Source organism: Salmo salar, chromosome ssa16, assembly GCF_905237065.1.
Source record: "Salmo salar chromosome ssa16, Ssal_v3.1, whole genome shotgun sequence".
Classification (NCBI taxonomy): domain Eukaryota; kingdom Metazoa; phylum Chordata; class Actinopteri; order Salmoniformes; family Salmonidae; genus Salmo; species Salmo salar.
Window position 1 is genome coordinate 33705342 of NC_059457.1, and position 14936 is coordinate 33720277.

A 14936-nucleotide genomic window follows, 5' to 3' on the forward strand; every position below is an offset into this window, starting at 1 on the left:
AGAGGAGGATCCCATCAGCTTTCTATAGGCAAGGCTTGCTATATTTATTTCTCAACCTTCCTCATATTAAGCATATTGCTTATCTTTAAAACAGGACTATAGCCTACCTGGCTGGCATGAAAATTAACCCTGAGAAAAGCGTCCTCCATTCGCTATTTAAGTGCATAGATGACATGTATTTTTTCCCCGCTGCCCCTGTTTCGAGGGAGGTGCATGATAATGGTCTATTCTAAATCACAACAAATGTCACACATACATTATTAAGTATATTTAAAGATTAAATCAAGAATAGTATGATGGGTGACAATATTAGCCTATCACTTGTGAATGATACATCATCACTTGTGAATGATGCCCGGCTTAAGGCAAACAGTGCATGCTTTTTTTGTGACTTTTTCAAATCATAGTCGCACACCTCATTAATCCTAGCCCATAGGCTTATATGTTTTAATAAGGTTTGTATCACAACTAAAGTGGAGAAATAACTTCTTCAAATGATGCACATTAATCTGCTTTACAATGGGCGTAGAGCCTAAATGCCATATATACGCAGTGCGTGAGTTTCAAGTTTGGGGAAGAAAATGTCCACCAAAAAAATTCACCTTTTATAATAAAAGCATTACATGCATAATCACATTTGTGGTCACTTTTGAGGATGGTGTTTTCCTGCTAATGGAACTTTCACGCTTATAACCTAACGTTGTGTGCGCATTGCTGAACATATAATGTGAAGAAATAGCCTAATAGTTTATCAACATTTTAAACTAAACGTTCTCATCTGTTACATCAGGCTCATTGCTTCAAACAGTTTTTTTTATGCTAGTGGTTATATTAATTTGGGCTCTACTATGGGGGGTAGTATATTGACATAGGCTAGTGCTTTTGCTGTTCGTTAGGCCTACTCATCTTGTTGGCTGACGAAAAGTAAATGTGTACAGTTCTTCCATTATCTTCAATATGAGCCTCAGAATTGGAAAGGACACGTACAGTTGCATCCCACTTGTAGCCTGTGAGAAAGACTGATGAAATGTGTACAGTCTGTGCAAAAAACAAAGCAGAGCTCATGCCTTTCATGTGACTTTTTTCAAATCATCATTAGTCGCATCATGCAACCTTAGAATGCATAAAAAATCTGAACACATATCCCAGCATTTTTATAACTAAACTTACATAAATAACTCTAGATCAAGCATATAGGAGTACCTGTTTCTTTGTTAACTGCTCACAGAATAGCCACATGTGTGCACTCCCTCAAATCATTTGGAGAAAATATCCTTTCTATTTTATTCAGCTATGTTCAATTGTATTCTTCATACTATAAAATAATATAAATTAATACTACGGAATTTTAAGCAAATATTGTCCGCTAAATGAACTAGTGTAGCCCATGACATAACCAGATCATGACCTAATATAAGGACAACGCAGAGTATGCTATTCTGTTCTTCTGAAATAGACTACATTTTCTTCCTATCATATTTCTTTAGACCTATCTAAAATAAATAAAAGATTTATTGTGATGGTGTAGGCTATATTACATGAATTTAAAATGTAGATGTCTGCATCAGTAGCTTATAGGCTATGCGTGGAAGACAGGACATTCTAAATGTGTTTATGTTAATTAACGCTCAATTACCGTGAGAATGGCAGTTATTTGCTTGACAATCACCGGCTGGCAAAAAGGTTTGCCCAATATAACTGATGTTTCCATGTGGGTTTAAGAGGCTAAAAGCCCAGATAATCCACAGATAATTAACTTCCAACAGAACCCAGCTACACCTCAGTCTGATAAAGAGAGACTCAGTCTTTCACTGCTCTCACTCCTCATCTGATCACCTGACAGAGACGTGTCTGTATATAAATCACTCAGATCAATCCAATGTTGTGCACACACACACACGCACGTACCTTTGCTTCACTGGATTAAATCAAACAGATTTATAGATTATTCACCACTCTTACTGCATATGCAGCAATGGTATAGATCAGTGGAGCCTGGTGGGAGGAGCTATAGGAGGACGGGCTCATTGTAATGGCTGGAATTGAATAAATGGAACTGTCACGACTTCCGCCGAAGTCGTTCCCTCTCCTTGTTCGGGCGGTGTTCGGCGGTCGACGTCACCGACCTTCTAGCCATCACTGATCCATTTTTTATTGGTTTTGTCTTGTCTTCCTTCACACCTGGTTCAAATCCCATCAATTACATGTTGTGTATTTAACCCTCTGTTTCCCCTCATGTCCTTGTCGGTGATTGTTTGATTGTATGTTATGTGCAGTTATGTTCTGGTGTGCGACGGGTTTTGTACCCACTTTTATTATTTTTGGATATTTTGGTTTTCGGAGTTTTGTGAGCACTTATTAAACGACTCCGTTTATACCAAGTTCATTCTCCTGCGCCTGACTTCCCTGCCACCAGCACGCACCCATTACAGGAACAGAGTCAAATGCGGTTTCCATAAGTTTGATACCATTCCATTAATTCCATTGCAGCCATGACAATGAGCCCATCCTCCTATAGCTCCTCCCACCAGCCTCCTCTGCATAAATAGATCACTTTCAATGCGTAATATGCAAAATAGCATCACTCCCTAAAACAAGACTATCAGAGGTGCTGTGATGTAACGTTATAAGACACAGAATCGTAATCTCATAATGTATTATCTCTGTAGAGCGGACATTGTTGATAACACTATGGTGCAAAGCTCTGTGAAGGACAGAAACCTTTGGCAGGTAAATAATAACGGAAACAGAATCACCTCCCTGCAGCTGATTGTTAAATATTCAGGAGCGTTTGTTTTCCTTGTCACATCAGTGTCAGAGAATGAATTCTAGATGAGGCCCTGGAGAGGAGAGGTTGATGTGGCAGGCAGAGCAACGAGAGAGAGCTGAGACAATGAAAGACTAGAGCACCAGAGCATTCTACTACAAAGATTGGTCTCACTGGGGCTCTGCCCTCTGTTATTGTAGAGCCAGGGCCCTCTCCCCCTTCTGGAGAGACAGACAGATACAGAGAGAGGGAGAAACTAAGGGACAGAACGAGGTGGAGAGAAATAAGAGGAAGCAAGAAAAGGAGCGAGGCTAAAGTGCAAGAAAACGATAAATGGTATCTAAGGGAGAAGCGTAATGCCATGCAAAACATGGCATTATTACCAAAGATGTGCTTTATTTTCAGTGCTTGAATGTCAAGCCAAGATTCTTCTAAGGAGGAAGGGTGTAATAAAGCTCTCAAAGATATTTCATCGCTCTCCCTCTGTCTCTTTTATTTCATCACCCTAAGTAGATTTCCATCCCTGTCTCTCTTTCTTTTCCTGTCTTCTCCCTGGGGATAGAGAGGGAGCAGAATGACAGGGCCCTGGTTGCGTGTGATAATGATCTAGTTGTGAAGTCCTGTGGAGAAGGGACATTACACTGGGGCCAGCGGATGCACACAGCTCTAATCTCTCTGATGCTAGGAGGGAAGCCTCCTGTGGAATAGACTGGCCCTTGGGCCCCTGCTCTGCTCCACACACAGGGTCACACAGACAAAAGGTCTATGAATTATTTGGACAAGACCACCTGAGGGTTTGTGGTCCATCTAGGTGACTTTATAACTCAGCAAGGGTGCTGTTAGCTCTGATGATGTCTATTCAGACAGCCAACCGACTCTTAAGGCTCACTGCACTATTGGCATTGCCAGCCAGCATAGCCCTCAAGGTCTTTGCCATCGCAGGAACAATTTCCTGTAATTTATAGCCAGGGTAACCATTAGCATATATTGAATTCAGCTGTGAACATTACCTTGCAGGTTGAGCTGTGTTGTTATTGAAGGATTATGTGTCGTGTCAATGCCCTTTATAGGCCCAGTGTTTATTTCTCCACAGAGACCCAGGTCTGATCCTGCCTATGGAGATGGAGAAAAAGGGGGAGGAGGGCGGGGTGCTTTGTAAGAATTCGCCGACGTGTAGGTAAACCACCACTGCCCTCGGTATTATTGCCCAACGTGCAATCATTGTACAATCAAGACTATCCTAACAAAGGGACATTAAAAACGGTAATATATTATGTTTCACCAAGACTTGACTGAACAACAACACAGATAATATAGAGCTGGCTGGCTTCTCCGTGTTTCAGCAGGACAGAGCAGCTACATCTGGTAAGACGAGGGGAGGGGGTGTGTGTCTATTTGTCAACAACTGCTGGTGCGCGGTCTAATATTAAAGAAGCCTTGAGGTATTGCTCGCCTGAGGTAGAATACCTCATGATAAGCTGTAGACCACACTATCTACCAAGAGAGTTCTCATCTATATTATTCGTAGCCGTCTATTTACCACCACAAACTGATGCTGACACTAAGACCGCACTCAACCAACTCTATAAGGCCATAAGCAAACTAGAAAATGTTCATCCAGAAGAGGCACTCCTAGTGGCCGGCAAACTTAAATCCGTTTTACCTCATTTCTATCAGCATGTCACATGTACAGCCAAAGGAAAAACAACTCTAGAACACCTTTACTCCACACACAGAGTCACATACAAAGCTCTCCCTCGCCCTCCATTTGGCAAATCTGAGCAGAATTCTTTCCTCCTGATTCCTGCTTACGAGCAAAAATGAAAGCAATAAGTACCAGTGACTCGCTCAATACGAAACTGGACAAATGATGCGGATGCTACGCTACAGGAGTTTTTTGCTAGCACAGACTAGAATATGTTCCAGGATTCTTCCAATGGCATTGAGGAGTATACCCCCTCTGTCACCGGCTTCATGAATAAGTGCATCGAAGACGTCGTCCCCACAGTGACTCTACATACATTACCATACCAGAAGCCAAGGATTACAGACAACATCCGCACCGAGCTAAAGGCTATTGCTCCCGATTTCAAGGAGCGGGACACTAATTCGGACACTTATAATAAATGCCGCTATGCCCTCAGATGAACCATCAAACAGGCAATACTGGACTAAGATTGAATCCTAAAACACCGGCTCTGATGCTCGTCGGATATGGCAAGACTTGAAAACTATTATGGACTACAAAGGGAAACCCAGCCTCGAGCTGCCCAGTGACGCTAGCCTACGAGACAAGCTAAATGCAAGCAAAACTGAAGCATGCATGAGAGCAACAGCTGTTCCGGACGACTGTGTGATCACGCTCTCCGTAGCCGATGTGAGCAAGACCTTTAAACAAGTCAATATTCACAAAGCCGCGGAGCCAGATGGATTACCAGGACATGTACTCAAAGCATGCACGGACCAGTTGGCAAGTGTCTTCACTAACATTTTCAACCTCCCCCTGGCCGAGTCTGTAATACCTATATCTTTCAAACAGACCACCATAGTCCTTGTGCCCAAGAAAGCGAAGGTAACCTGCCTAAATTATTACCACCCGTAGCACTCACGTCGGTAGCCAGAAATTGCTTTGAAAGAATGATCATGGCTCACATCAACACCATCATGCCAGAAACCCTAGACCCACTCCAATTATCATACTGCCTACACAGGTCCAAACATGACACAATCTGAATCGCACTCCACACTGCCCTTTCCCTCCTGGACAAAAGGAACACCAACAGTACCAGTCAAAAGTTTGGACACACCTACCCATTCAAGGGTTTTTCTTTATTTTTACTATGTTCTACATTGTAGAATAATAGCGAAGACATCACAACTATGAAATAACACATTTGGAATCATATAGTAACCAAAAAAGTGTTAAAGAAATCAAAATATATTTTGAATTTGAGATTCTTTGCCTTGATGATAGCTTTGCACACTCCTGGCATTCGCTCAACCAGCTGCATGACGTAGTCACCTGGAATACATTTCAATTAACAGGTGTGCCTTGTTAAAAGTAAAATTGTGGAATTTCTTTCCTTCTCAATGCATTTCAGCCAGTCAGTTGTGTTGTGACAAGGTAGGAGGGGTATACAGCCTAAAAAATTGCAGCCCAATTAAATGCTTCACAGAGTTCAAATTACAGACACATATCAACATCAAATGTGCAGAGGAGACTGCGTCAATCAGGCCTTTATGGTTGAATTGCTGCAAAGAAACCACTACTAAAGGACACCAATAATAAGAGACTTGCTTAGGCCAAAAAACACGAGCAATGGACATTAGACCTGTGGAATTCTGTCCTTTGGTCTAATGAGTCCAAATTTGCGATTTTTGGTTCCAACCAACGTGTCTTTGTGATACGCAGAGTTGGTGAACGGAAGGCACACAACCAGCATGGCTACCACAGCATTTTGCAGCGATAGGCCATCCCGTCTGGTTGCGCTTAGTGGGGCTATCATTTGTTTTTCAACAGGACAATGACCCAACAACACCTCCAAAATTCTGGGTTGGTTTTTCTTTGGATTTTGTAATACCATATCTATTGTTTTATATTTTCCTACATTATTTTAACATTTCTACAAACTACAAAGTGTTTTCTTTCCAATGATACAAATTATATGCATGTTGTGGCTTCAAGGCCTGAGCTACAGGCAGTTTACTTTTGCCACATCATTCAGGCAGGAAGGGGGGGGGGGCGTCTGCTTTAAGTTTGGTGTAAGCAATGCATATGCTTTGTGATTTACGTGACCAATTTTTTTTTTACATTTGTTTGGTAAAAACTGTAGGATAAATAAACATGTAGGTAGAGTCCATTCCATAATTTTTTCTCAATTTCTTTTAAGAGTTTTGTCACAATTGAATACATCTTTGTAGTGAATTACCATGAACAAAACAAATAAAAACTGAACAGCCTCAACAGCCAATTATTACAGGATATCCAAGGATATGCAGTAACAACTAGAGTTGGGTAGGAGTCACACAGGGCACATGGTAGGGAGGCACTGCACACAGATGTTCAGGTGCTCACTGGCGTCTGGTACTGAGGCGGAAGATTCAGCAATAAATAGATAGCTCATTATCTGAACCACAGAAGCAAAAGAGAGCAGGAAAGGCCAGCGCTCCGCTGAGTTAATTGACTTTGCTGTGGCAGTTAATAAGGTAAGAGGGAAATGTAGACGATAGGGCTATTAACAGGACTGCTATCAATAATTAGAGTTATGTAAAGAGTCCTGACTCAATAAATAACACACAGGGGTCTCTGTATTATCTAGACTTCTGAGGAAGCCATGCTGAGTAAATGAGGCCTTCTGGAGAAAATGGTTCAGTTCAAAACTCTGGGTGTGGAATGGCTTCGCTGTGGTGATACAGTGTTTAAATGCTGTGCTTCCTACTGCTGGATTTAAGGTTAATGGAAGTCTCCTTTTATTTCTCTGATGCTCTATGAAGAAACTAAATGTTATAGACAAATGGTCTCATTCTACAGAGTTCCATAATTCTAAAGCAAATGTAGTTAATCCCAATGCTAATTTGCTGAATTCATGTAGGACATTTCACTCAATTTCTGGTAAATGGCACAAATTCTGTGAGAAATTTGCTTAGCTACCTCAGCAAATTTTCCGTGCCTGGCCAAGTTCATTTTTCTATACACTCTACTTCCTACATTATCTATCTATCACACACCTATTCCCTCATGTCAGGACAACTCTCCCACATCCCTATTGTTTGTTGTCATTTTATGACCTTAAACTGTTGTTGTAACTTAGGTTTATGGGAAGATAGTGGTTATTTACTCTTGGGCATGGAATAATTCTATATTTGGCTCAAAAGGACAATGATGAGATGCATAAATCACTGAACAGAAAAATAGCCAAAACATAGCACCCAATATGCCTGGTAGTCCATGGAGCCCTGTGAAAGAGAGTCTCTGATGTGGGCATGGTGACAGTGGGACTCCTGTGGTGGAGCGCTGGGTAGGATCTCCTAGTCGGGTGGGGGAAAAAATCTCAGGCATCGCATTACAAAGTAAAAAGCAGCCAGCAGTGAAAAGAAATTGATACTCTCGGATAGGGAATGCTTTGCTTTCCCATTTTCATATTGTGTTCCAGTATGTTGGAGATCGCATACTACGGTGTGTCCCTGGGGTCTGGGTAGGGATGCTGGTAGGATGAGACCGCCAGGTGTCCATTCTGAGGCCCAGGGAGTTCCCGCCACACTCAATTATCACACAGACGTGGTGCGAAACACACAAAGGTCAAGCAGAACTAGTTTATTCACATGTAAACAGTCACACTGTTTGTAATAAGCACAGTATGTCGGTGTAATGGGGATTGCAATAGGTTTTCCCTTGCAATTAAATGCTTCTTCATACCATATCTATCCATTGCAGTCTGATTTGAATGGCAAGGTTCTCTCTGTTCTCAGTCATGTTTTAGAACGGATATGTATGTGCTCTGTCTGGATGGAACATACGGTAACTATGGTCTCTGTACACAACAGCATGTCAGTGACCCTAATTAGAGAACTATCTGCTTCTGTTGTCTACAGATGCAGGTGGTCTTTGATCAGGCCTCTTGATCTGGGTGGGTAGGAGCAGAGGCCAGCGGACACTGGAAATGGAGCCTCTGCTGGCTGCATTTGTTCTGCTGTTGCATCATGCCCCTTTGCAAAGCTATGGAAGATATTTACTGCTCCAAGGCATAGATTACTTCATAGTCTTTATTGGCAGTTTTGTTACATAATGTTATTTATACTTGTTGTTTTCACTGTATATGTACATTCAGACAATTCCAATTACTTTCTGGAAAGAATGAAGGGTTTCCATCCAATGCTAAACAACGTGGTTGTCATAGTAACAACATCTGACACAATGAAAGTTTTTTACATATTCTCAGAAAAAGCCTTGTTTTCCATTTTGCAATCAGGAATGTTTAGAATAGAGCCTGATGGCACCGGAGTGTAGGGCTGTCGTCTTATCGTCTCTCAAACCAACCATGCTATTTTGTTTGTTTTTTCGCATTGTTCGTAACTTCTTTTGTACATAATGTTGCTGCTACCGTCTTTTATGACCAAAAAGAGCTTCTGGACATCAGAACTGGGATTAATCACCTCAAATCGGATGAGGAGTTCTTCTTCAATGAATCGGTCGCGAGGAATATACTACGGACACCTGACCAGGCCCAGACCCCTGTGATTTGCTGGAAAAGGAAATGTAGGTTTTGCAGAAAGAGATCAGGATGCCTTGTGAGGATGAGTGGCTAATCTCCCCTTGCCCTCCCCTTCCCCTTCTGCTAGCTAACGTTCAATCGCTGGAAAATAAATGGGACGAAATGAAAGCATGTATATCCTACCAACGGGATATTAAAAACTGTAATGTCTTATGTTTCACTGAGTCGTGGCTGAACGACGACATTAAGAACATACAGCTGATAGGTTATACACTCTATCGGCAGGACAGAACAGCAGCCTCTGGTAAGACACGGGGCAAGGGCCTATGCATATTTGTAAACAATAGCTGGTGCACGATATCTAAGGAAGTCTCAAGGTAGAGTATCACCTGAGGTAGAGTATCTCATGATAAGCTGTAGACCACACTATCTACCTAGATTTTCGTAGCTGTCTACATACCACCACAAACTGAGGCTGGCACTAAAACCGCACTCAACAAGCTGTATTCCGCCAAAAGCAAAGAGGAAAACGGTCATCCAGAGGCGGCACTCCTAATGGCCGGGGACTTTAATGCAGGGAAACTTAAATCTGTTTTACCTAATTTCTATCAGCATGTTAAATGTGCAACCAGAGGGAAAAAAAATCTAAACCACCTTTACTCCACACAGAGATGCGTACAAAGCTCTCCCTCGCCCTCCATTTGGCAAATCTGACCATAACTCTATCCTTCTGATTCCCGCTTACAAGCAAAAATTAAAGCGGCAAGCACCAGTGACTCGGTCTATAAAAAAGTGGTCAGATAAAGTAGATGCTAAATTACATGACTGTTTTGCTAGCACAGACTGGAAAATGTTCCGGGATTCTTCCGATGGCATTGAGGAGTACACCACATCAGTCACTGGTGTCGTGATGTTGTATTGATTAATGTGACGACTGCTGCTCATCGAATGATTAACAGTTTATAATTACGTTATTAAATTATTCAGGTAATTATTAACTCATTAACCTAGGGCACCATAGGAAATTTTGGTTTTATTGAGTCTCTATTTCCCAAATTAACTCAAAGACTATCAGAATATTGATTTTACAACAGTCGCTAATTAATCAATTTCATCTACAGCCTCATTCTGAACATTGCATAATCCGGGAATCTGCACAAACCCGAGTCCCACCAATAAGTCCGTACCACACCAATTGAGTTGATTATTTATTTAATAACAAGCTAAAATGATCATATTTGATACACAAACACACAGTCTAGGCTACTGATTAGAACTTAGTACAATGAAACATGTCCCTAGCGGGCCAACACAATATGACACGTGTTACACAAAATGGGGATTTCAAAAGAGAGAGAGAGTACACGAGAGAAAAATACACTTGAGTGCATTTGTCAGCTATGCTTATTTTAACCCTAACCTTGCCCCGAACTGCCGCTCTTATGGGTCAGTATATATTGATGTAATTATGTGTCTAATGTCTCCGATGGGGGTCTCTGCATGGACCGTTTCGGCTTCTCGGTTGACGCACTTCTCTGGTTACAGGGTGTAACTCTCTGGCTGTCCTCACGATGTCAGTGTCCTTTGTCTAAGTGGTCTGTTTCCTTACCCTTACCCTTTTGAGAACAACCAGCCCTGTATCTCAGGACTCACAGCGTAGGAATGAAAGCAGTGTAGACATACAATCCGATGGAGAGTGGTGACTGGGTGTTCCTGCTTGAATACACCCTCTTAGACGCAGCATAGATAGATAAAAGGTTCCTTTGTCTTCAACCTCGTGTTGCGTTTTGGGGTTGCTGACTACTCAGACCTTGGCTGCAGCTCAGGTCACTTAGTCTGATATGTTAATTCTTAACTCACATGTTTTATACCCTCCGGTCAGAAATGGGCATTTCCCTGTTTAGGGCAATTCAAGGTCTGGATTTTACTCAGATCCAATTTAGACAACTAACTTCACACTTTATCTTTACAAAAACATTCTCTTTGATCTGGACATTTTCCACACAACGTACAATATGCAAACATCAAACATATACTAGGAAAACTCTTAAATATACAATGTTTTTGTTATAACGTCGTCTTTTAACTTTTAATAACATAACAAGTGCATCGAGGATGTTGTCCCCACAGTGACTGTACGTACATTCCCCAACCAGAAGACATGGATTACAGGCAACATTCGCACTGAGGTAAAGGGTAGAGCTGCCGCTTTCAAGGAGCGGGACTCTAACCCGGAAGCTTATAAGAATTCCCGATATGCCCTCCAACGAACCATCAAACAAGCAGAGTGTCAATACAGGACTAAGATGGAATCGTACTACACTGGCTCTGATGCTCGTTGATGTGGCAGGGCTTGCAAACTATTACAGACTACAAAGGAAAGCACTGCCGAGAGCTGCCCAGTGACACGAGCCTACCAGACGAGCTAAATAACTTATATGCTCGCCTTGAGGCAAGTAACACTGAAAAATGCATGAGATCATCAGCTGTTCCGGACGACTGTGTGATCAGGCTCTCCGTAGCCATTGTGAGTAAGGCCTTTAAATAGGTCAACATTCACAATTCCGCTGGGCCAGACAGATTACCAGGATGTGTACTCCGAGCATGCGCTGACCAACTGGCAAGTGTCTTCACTGACATTTTCAACCTCTCCCTGTCTGAGTCTGTAATACCAACCTGTTTCAAGCAGACCACCATAGTCCCTGTGCCCAAGAACACTAAGGTAACCTGCCTAAATGACAAGCGACACATAGCACTCACGTCTGTAGCCATGAAATGCTTTGAAAGGCTGGGCATGGCTCACATCAACACCATTACCCCAGAAACCCTAGACCCACTCCAATTTGCATACCGCACCAACAGATCCACAGATGACGCAAACTCTATTGCACTCCACACTGCCCTTTCCCACCTGGACAAAAGGAACACCTATGTGAGAATGCTATTCATTGACTACAGCTCAGCGTTCAATACCATAGTACCCTCAAAGCTCATCACTAAGCTAAGGACCCTGGGACTAAACACCTCCCTTTGCAACTGGATCCTGGGCTTCCTGACGGTCCACCCCCCAGGTGGTAACTGTAGGTAACAACACATCCGCCACGCTGATCCTCAACACGGGGACCCCTCATTGGTGCGTGCTCAGTCCCCTTCAGTACTCCTTGTTCACTCATGACTGCACGGCCAGGCACAACTCAAACACCATCATTAAGTTTGCTGATGACTCAACAGTGGTATGCCTGATCACCGACAACAATGAGACAGCCTATAGGGAGGAGGTCAGAGACCTGACCGTGTGGTACAAGGACAACAACCTCTCCCTCAACGTGATCAAAACAAAGGAGATGATTGTGGACTACAGTAAAAAGAGGACAGAGCACGCCCCCATTCTCATCGATGGAGCTGTAGTGGAGCCGGTTGAGAGCTTCAAGTTCCTTGGTGTCCACATCACCAACAAACTAACATGGTCCAAGCACACCAAGACAGTCGTGAAGAGGGCACGACAAAACCTATTCCTCCTCAGGAGACTGAAAAGATTTGGCATGGGTCCTCAGATCCTCAAAAGGTTTTACAGCTGCACCATCAAGAGCATCCTGACGGGTTGCATCACTGCCTGGTATGGCAACTGCTCAGCCTCCGACCGCAAGATACTACAGAGGGTAGTGCGTATGGCCCAGTACATCACCGGGGCCACGCTTCCTGCCATCCAGGACCTCTATACCAGGCGGTGTCAGAGGAAGGCCCTAAAAATTGTCAAGACTCTGCACGGCAAGCAGTACCGGAGTGCCAAGTCTAGGTCCAAGAGGCTTCTAAACAGCTTCTACCCCCAAGCAATAAGACTCCTGAACAGCTAATCAAATGGCGATCCAGACTTTTTGCATTGCCCCCCCCGCCGCTGCTGCTACTCTCTTTTATCATCTATGCGTACCCACTTTAGAAACTCTACCTACATGTACATAATTACCGCAATTACCTTGACATAGGTGCCCCCCGCATTGACTCTGTCCCAGTACCCCCTGTATATAGTCCCGCTATTGTTATTTTCTGCTGCTCTTTAATTATTTTTTATTCTTATCTATTACTTTTTTAGGGATTTTCTTAAAATTGCATTGTTGGTTAAGGGCTTGAAAGGAAGCATTTCACTGTAAGGTCTACATCTGTTGTATTCGGCGCATGTGACAAATACATTTTGATTTGATTTGATGCTCATCATCCACTTGTGATATGCTTCTCAGAATTAGACAAAGGAAAGGACCTTGAGGGTTTAAAAGAGAATTCCGGTAGAGGGACGAGGGAGAGAGGGAGAAAGTATACAAACCACACAACAAAGACAAGGTGAATGAAAAAGACGATCATCCAGGGAGCTAAAGAGCAAGGCTAATCCACTTCAACAGACATGGCCTCTGTTAGCTTTGGAGTGCATAATAACCTGGTGCTTATCTCTTCACACCTGGGCCTAAATGACTGTTGACAGAAGAGGCTGGATTCTGTGAGAGTTGAAAGTAAGGAGGCTAAGAATGTAACCAAAAGTCCATGTGTGTGCTTATTATCCTTTGTGCTGTCCAAATGGGTCACTGAATAGTCATCTTGTAAAGAAGAGCATATGTTAGCTCTTCCTATTCATCAGTGGGTCCTATTCATTTATAAAAGGAGGCACAGCAAACCTGAGTGATGCTCCTGGATCCTCTCTCTGCACGAATCAAGGTCACCCCAGAGAGCAAGTGTATCTACCTTTTTTTCTTCTCTCCATTGCAGGGATGTCAAACATATGGCCAGATCAGGCCCGCAAGGGGTCCAATCTGGCAGCAGGTGGTTTGAGTTTAGAACAATTTTTTTGGAGAGGAATAAACTCTATATATTTTAAAATGACTAAAACCAAATTTAAACTATGTAGAAATGATAATGAACCTAGTGTACATTCATACAGCTTCTTGACTGTCCAGCTCGCTACCAATGACTGAAATAAAAGACAAATAGGGAGCATAGAAAATTCCCAAAATGATGAATAGAGGACTGTTTTTAGCAAATTTTAGCACTTTCAGCGCGGCCCTCCGGAGTTCGTTGAAGACCAAATGCGGCCACTGGGACAAAATGAGTTTGACACCCCTTCTCTATTGTCTACCAAAAATATGACATGCTTTGCTGGAGCCATACAGATTGGTCCTTCATGTAGGGGCTTAGTTGTTCCTCTGTATTAGCTCAGACAGCTTAGACAGGGATGTCTGCAATCAGCCACTGACTGACTACGTGTGTGAATAGTCTGAGACTTCTGTGTCCACCACAGACCATCCTTTCCCATTCCACCATAGAGAAGGATGTAGACAGACAACGGAGCAGATAACATTGTTTGAGGAAGGACACAGCATTCACCAAATAACAGCTGATGAATAGTAGAAGGGAGACGACGGATCCTCTGGGCTGGCTTAACACACGTTAATTACCACAGCTATTGCCCATTCAATGATCCTTCTTGCATCAGAGCGTTACTTAACCTTGCTAAGTGTACATAAAATGACACTGAAAATGATAATTGAGTGGTCATTACAGATTGAGATCCTGTGTTAATTGGTATTAAATGTTTGTCTACAAACCGAGTGGTAGAATGAGAGAATAAGAGATGATTGGAACCCATCATTATGGGTAGGTGTAGTAGGCCATAGGCTACGTCTCTGGAGACAAACGCTTAGAGGGAATTGTTGAGGAGGAGGGCTCCTGATTGACAGATTCTATTCTAATTAGAACAGGGATGATATAAAAGTAATGTGCATAGAATTACTTTATTTTAAAGGATGAGATTGTCTTACTCACCTTACCGTTTTCATTGTGTCTTAGGGATATTGCGAGATTCTGATCATTTAAGCCAAACTCATCGATACCATTTTTATGTCTGCGTGCAATTTAAAGGAAGTTGGGATTACACTGAACAAAAATATAGACAATTTCAAAGATTTTACTGA